We start from the raw sequence: 7,488 nt of genomic DNA on the forward strand, positions 1-7,488 counted from the left end.
ACCCATTTAATCCACAATATATCCTTTTTAATGTGAATCATCCATAACAATTTGATTGCAGCTGCATGGTTCCAATCTTTTGCAGTATATAATCCCAGACCACCCATTTTCTTTTCTTTGCAAATATCATACCAAGAGACTAAATGTACCTTGCAGTTCCACAAGAAGTTTGAGCACAGTCTATCAATTCTTTGTAGAACTTTGATGGGTAACACATAGTTACTTGTCCAATAGTTTTGTATCCCAATAATGACAGACTTTATCAGCTGAATTCTTCCAGCATAAGAAAGATTTCTTCTGCTCTGCCACCCTTGAAACTGCTCTGAGATCTTGCTTAACAGTGGTGTGCAATCCAAATGAGTGAGCTTTTTAGCAATCAATGGCAACCCAAGGTATCTTACTGGCATAGAGCCTTCTGTAAAATTCAGATGAGAGCAGATCTGATCTTTGATAGTATCTTCAATTCCACCCAAGTACACTGCACATTTATTTGGATTAGCCTCCAATCCAGACACCCTGCTGAAATCTTCAAGGCAGTCATGCATTTTGCAAATGGAATTCATATCAGCTCTGCAAAACAGCAATAAATCATCTGCAAAGATCAAGTGTGTTATCCCCATTCCAGCACATTTTGGATGATATTTGAATAAGGTATCAGTTTTGAGCTTCTTCAATCTCCTGGACAGATATTCCATTCCAATGACAAACAGATATGGTGATAAAGGATCACCTTGTCTCAAACCCCTTGCTCCTTCAAAATATCCATACAGTGTCCCATTGAGAGATAGAGAGAATTTTGTTGTAGTTACACATGTCATAATCCATCTAACCATGTTGTCAGGAAAACCCAGTCCTATTAGCATGGACTTGATAAAACTCCAACTTATTGTATCAAAAGCTTTTCTTAAATCTATGTTGAGAGTGGCTCTTGGAGATATGTGTTTCCTACCATAATGTTTGACAAGCTCATGTGCAAGAAGGATATTGTTTTAGACAATCCTACCCTTGATAAAGGCACTTTGTGCATCATCAACTATATGCCCTATAACTTCCTGAATTCTAGCTGTAATTATTTTTGAGATCACTTTATAAATACAATTGCAGTAAGAGATTGGTCTAAACTCAGAGGGTGAACTGGGATTTAGAACTTTAGGGACTAGAGTGATAGTTGTTGCATTGAGAGAGCCAAGAAGTTTACCCGACTTGAAGAATTCCTGTACAGCTTTAATCACATCCTCTTCTATGATGCTCCATGCACTTTTGAAAAAAGATGCACTGTAGCCATCAGGTCCAGGGGCCTTCTCATCAGAAATTGCAAAGACAGCCTTTTTAATCTCTTCTTTAGTGATAGGAGATCCAAGAGCATTCCTATGTGAATCTGTGAGAATAGGACCATTAGATATAACTGCTTGATCAGGCAAAATTGTGTTCACTTTGCTGCCCAACATTTTCTTATAATATTTCACGAGCTCATCAGAAATATCTGGCATATCAGTAAGCCTTCTCCCATCCTCTGAGTAAAGAGTTAACACTCTATTATGATGTCTTTTGGTTTTCATCACTGAATGAAAGTATTGTGAACACTTATCACCATGCACAGCCCAACTGATATTAGCTTTTTGTCTGTGATATGATTCTTCACAATAAAGCAGTCTATTGTATTCTTTGATACAATCCTTTTCTTGAGATATCAGAACCTGATTAAAGAGATCAACATTCAGCTGCTTTTGAACTCCAACCAGCTTATATTTAGCTCTTAAAACTTGCTCACCAATATTCATAAAATGTTTTTTGTTCAATTCCTTGAGAGCAGGTTTCAGCATTTTGAGTTTGGAGTATAACTTGTACATGTTATACCCCTGCACTTCTTGCCTCCACACCGAATTCACAACTGCTAGGTAATCTGGGTGCTTTGTCCACATTTTATAAAATCTAAAAGGCTTTTTTCCCTGAAAATCCTCCTCACCAACAGATATAAGGGCTGGAGAGTGATCAGAACAGACTGGAGTTAGGAACTCCACTTGACTTGTTGTGTATTGGTGTAGCCATTTTTCATTAATCAGTATCCTGTCTATTCTGCTCCAGACTCTAGAATCGGCATTCTGTTTATTGTTCCAAGTAAAAAAACATCCAATAGATTTGATATGAAGCAATTGACTGGATGAAATAAAATTTTGAAGATCTTCTGTGTCAGCATCAGTTGTAGCTGCTCCACCCAGTTTTTCTTCAGCACTCATGATTGCATTGAAGTCACCTCCAACAATCCAGGGACAATCAACATTATTGTTGAAATTAAGCAGGTCCTGCCATAAATTTTTCCTATCCTCTTTTTGATTTGAAGCATATATCACAGACATTAGGCATGAAAACTTGTCATTCTTCAATTAAACTGAGCAAGTTAAATGCTGATTACTTGACTCCACCTTTTGAATTGTTAGCATATCCTTATTCCAAAGAATCCAGATCCTGCCATTCCCAGCTTCATGCACATTTGAAATCCAACTCCAGTCTTTAGCTATTTTCCTTGCTATCTGCTTCATTTTATCTTCAGAGAGTTTTGTTTCCAAGAGAGCTATAAGAGGTAGATTGTACTGATATATGAATTGTTTGACAATCAGGTGCTTAGAGGATTTATTAAATCCTCTAATATTCCATATAGCTAGATGCATTTCATTGGTTTCCACCCCTGTCAATATAACAAGGGTCAAATTCATACACCTGAGAATCTAATGCAGAAAAATGTGAATTCTGGATTGGGTCCACAGAATTATTGATTTTTGCCTTTCTTGCAATATTTGCTCTACTGACACTTGTGAACCCAGATGCATTCACCATTGGAGAAGTGATTTGGTATACATTTGCAAAACCAGTGTTCTCATGCCTTATGCTTTGTATGTCAGGAGAGCCATTATCAACAGCTCTGCCCTTACCTTTTGCTCTGTGCATGTTTTCTTCAGCATCCTGTGCAGGAGTTACATTGCTTTTTCCACAGCTATTTGGATCCAATTTCTCTTGATTCACATGTGTAGGAGTTACAAGTAGACTACCTTCCCCTCTACTGGTATCCAGTCTTTTAGTATTCAATACACTCCCTTTTTCAGATCTTAAATCAGTAGTTTGCATCTTATCTGCCAGAATATTGTGTATAACTGACTGCACATTTTGTGATGCCTGTGCATTATGTAATGCCTGTGCATTTTATGATGCCTGTGCATTATGCATTTCTTTTCCCTTCTGCCTTACAACTGGTACCCATACTTTTTTCATTTTTTGTCTCCTACAGAAGTCAGTATCATGTCCAACCATGTTACAAAAAGTGCACCATTTTGGCTTCAGTTCATATATAACTTTCTGATTGTATTTTTCACCATCAGGGCCTTGAATTTCAATAGAATCAGGTAGTTGTTCCTTCAGTGGTAGCTTTATCTCAAGAAGAACTCTTGCAAAACTTAGCCTTTGTCTTGTTGCTGTGAGCATATCTGTTGTTATAGGGCATCCAATAAGGCTAGAGACTTTACTGATACCTATTGGACTCCATAAATTGAGTCTCAGATTAGGAAATTGCACCCACATAGGATATGTACAGTCTTGTATCTTCTCCATTTCAGTATCAATTGACCATGGTTTAAGCACCAATGGTCTGGAACCAAAAAACCAAGGCCCTGCTTCTAAAATTTTCCTCATCTGTTGCTCCGACTGGAAGTCAAACAAGAACACACCTGACTTTATTAGAGTGATTTTTGGAATTGAAATCTTCCCCCAGGCTTTGTTTATATAAGCTTCCATTGATTTGAATTTAGCATTTAGCCCTATGACATGGCCTATCAAGGCATTCTTCCAGTAATCTTCACCTACTTTCCATTCTTCTTCAGAGAAAACAGCTGCATTTTTTTGAGATGGTGGAACAAAATTAAGAGATAAACCTTTCCCTGGCCTTCTGTTATCTGAGAATAAGCTAGCAAAAGATTTCTTAACTTCAGGCATATTATTAATTTTTTTCCCTAAATCTTTCTCTTCTTTTCCTGGTTCATCTTCTTCCAGATTAATCTGCTCTAAATTTATACTCTCTTTGTTAGACTGAGCTACAAATGGTGTGAAAACCTCAATATTGCTTTCAGACTCAACACCAGTTCCATCAATTTCCGATTCGTACTCATCTTCAACATCATCAGCCCAAGAGATTGAGTTAGGACTCTTACTTAACTTTCGATCAGGGATTTGACCAGATCTGTTCAGTTGAAGCGGAACTGAGAGAGAGCTCGTTTTTGCCAGAATTTCTTCCATGAGAACCTTCTTCTTTGCCCCTATCGGACCAGTACTCCCCATCAACTCCAGCGGCGAAGCTCCCCTTGCCTCCACTGTTCTATTGCTTTCCATGTTATCTTCAATCTCCTCTGCTTCCTGAGATCAATTGACCATGGTTTAAGCACCAATGGTCTGGAACCAAAAAACCAAGGCCCTGCTTCTAAAATTTTCCTCATCTGTTGCTCCGACTGGAAGTCAAACAAGAACACACCTGACTTTATTAGAGTGATTTTTGGAATTGAAATCTTCCCCCAGGCTTTGTTTATATAAGCTTCCATTGATTTGAATTTAGCATTTAGCCCTATGACATGGCCTATCAAGGCATTCTTCCAGTAATCTTCACCTACTTTCCATTCTTCTTCAGAGAAAACAGCTGCATTTTTTTGAGATGGTGGAACAAAATTAAGAGATAAACCTTTCCCTGGCCTTCTGTTATCTGAGAATAAGCTAGCAAAAGATTTCTTAACTTCAGGCATATTATTAATTTTTTTCCCTAAATCTTTCTCTTCTTTTCCTGGTTCATCTTCTTCCAGATTAATCTGCTCTAAATTTATACTCTCTTTGTTAGACTGAGCTACAAATGGTGTGAAAACCTCAATATTGCTTTCAGACTCAACACCAGTTCCATCAATTTCTGATTCGTACTCATCTTCAACATCATCAGCCCAAGAGATTGAGTTAGGACTCTTACTTAACTTTCGATCAGGGATTTGACCAGATCTGTTCAGTTGAAGCGGAACTGAGAGAGAGCTCGTTTTTGCCAGAATTTCTTCCATGAGAACCTTCTTCTTTGCCCCTATCGGACCAGTACTCCCCATCAACTCCAGCGGCGAAGCTCCCCTTGCCTCCACTGTTCTATTGCTTTCCATGTTATCTTCAATCTCCTCTGCTTCCTGAGATCCTTCAGCTATACGAGCAGGAGAAGAGGAAGGATAGACAAAAATGGAGTCTCTCAAGGTAGGGCTAACGATTCCTTTGCTGCCATTCTTCTTCTTCTTCCTCATGCTAGATCCAGGCGGGAGGCGCACGATAGCAGGAGATCGCCCGCTAAAATGCACCTAACAGACCGCCAGCTTTCAGGTTACTATATAATACTAAATAGTACAGCGGATGAAGGGAATAAAGAATTTGTGTGGGTTAAGAATTTTGGGGAGGCGGCGGTTTAGGGTTTCTCTTCACAACATTCACCCATTCCCCTTTAGAAATATCTTCCTTCAGTCCTCCACAACGAAAACACAGATGATTCTTTCTGATGAATTCTGCCGAAAGAACACGAGGAGAAGAAAGAGAATTTTAGGGAGGCGGCGGTTTAGGGTTTCTCTTCACAACATTCACCCATTCCCCTTTAGAAATATCTTCCTTCAGTTCTTCTTGGGATCTCCGCGATGGATCAATCCCCACCGCAAACTTTAACCCTAGTTCATCAAACTTAACCCTAGTTCTCTCACCTTGGGTTTGAAGAGAGTGATTGGGCTCAGAAAATTTCGAATCAGAAGAAAAATAGCGCTCTCCCCAAATATTGCGGGCCACGAATTCCTTTGGATTCAGCCCATGACCCAAATCCATTCCCAAAAAATCCATCACAGACCAAAAAAAGAACAAGAAAACGGGAAAAAAAACTAAAATCAACGAGAGAAACGAAAAATGGAGATTGAAAATAGAAACCCTAGACTCGAAGATTTCCTGAATATCTCAGATCCCAGAAGAAAATCTAAGATCAACGAGAAAAATGGAGATTGAAAATAGAAACCCTAGACTCGAAGATTTATAATCACCATTATCAGTACTAATTGCTTGTTGAGTGATATTGTAGATTACAAGAATATCAAGCTTATTAGTACCTATATTGGAGGATTGGATGGAACAACAAGTTACAACGAAGATATCCAAGGAGGTGGAGGCTAAGTGATGAAGCAAATCTATTAAGAGCACAACACTCACAAGAAGCTTCATCAAAGATATGAGCAAATATCAAGACAAATGAATTGTATTCATATATGTGAGATATTTGTATTTTTATTTCTCTCTAGTGCTTAATGTAGGCAAGTCATTAAGTTGGTAACATTTAAATCTCATTAGATTCACACACACACACACACTTTCACACAAATCATTGTTTTTGAACTATTTTGGAAAATCAGTAGTTTTTACTTTTGGAAAATGATTTTTCAAAAATTCTTTTTCTAACATATATATTAAAAATCATGTTTATAAACTTTTCCCGAAGTTTTATATTTTTTAGAATTTATTTACTATTTTCTAAGAGCCTTAAAAGATCTAATTTCAAACATGCACAGTCCCTGTGCATGTTCATAAGTCGACTTATCAGGTCAAATAAGTCGACTTATGAACTGCTCTGGAATGTGCGATTTTTTCTCGGCCAAGTTAACTTATACAACTTGTCAAGTCGACTTATAGTAAGTCGATTTGTGCTTTCTTCTAAGTCGACTTATAGAGGTCTTTTTATACCTGTAACGGCTAGTTACAAGTAGATTTTTCAATGTTGCAAGTCGACTTATTACGGCTAGTTTGTGGCATCTGGATTTTCAGAATTTTTTATCATGTTTAGGATTTGAGCTGGGGTTTTGGGCTTCTATAAATACTTAACCCCTCTCTTCATTTCAGAATTCAATCAAGCAAGAGAAAATTCCCAAGCTTTGCATTCTAAGTGTTTTAAGCTCTAATTTTCAATTTCTCATTCTCAAGTTCTTGTTCTCCTCACTTCCACACTCCACAATCCTTGAGCTTCATTTGTTCCTTACTTAATCCTTGTCATAGAGATTATTGTGAGAGCCATTCTTGTTCAATCCTTGAGCTTCATTTGTTCCTTACTTAATCCTTGTCATAGAGATTATTGTGAGAGCCATTCTTGTTCTATTGTAATTGCGTGGTGAGGTTGATCTTGAGAAGATCAAGTGTGTGGGTTGTGAGATCTCAAGAGGAGATCGTTGTGAATAAGTTCCGGCTTTCAAACTGGGTTGCGATAGTGAAGTTCTCCTCGAGAGTGGGGAGTGGGGACGTAGGTCGGAGGACCGAACCTTGTGAACATATCGCGTGTCACAATTGGCTAACTATTTCCTAACTCATCTCCTTTATATTATTTTAGTATTTTATTTTGTGGTGTATTGCATTGTCTTTAGTTTTATTGCACATTTATTATCTCATAACCCTATTCACCCCCCC

The sequence above is a fragment of the Asparagus officinalis genome, chromosome 1 (genome assembly GCF_001876935.1).
Source record: "Asparagus officinalis chromosome 1, Aspof.V1, whole genome shotgun sequence".
NCBI lineage: Eukaryota > Viridiplantae > Streptophyta > Magnoliopsida > Asparagales > Asparagaceae > Asparagus > Asparagus officinalis.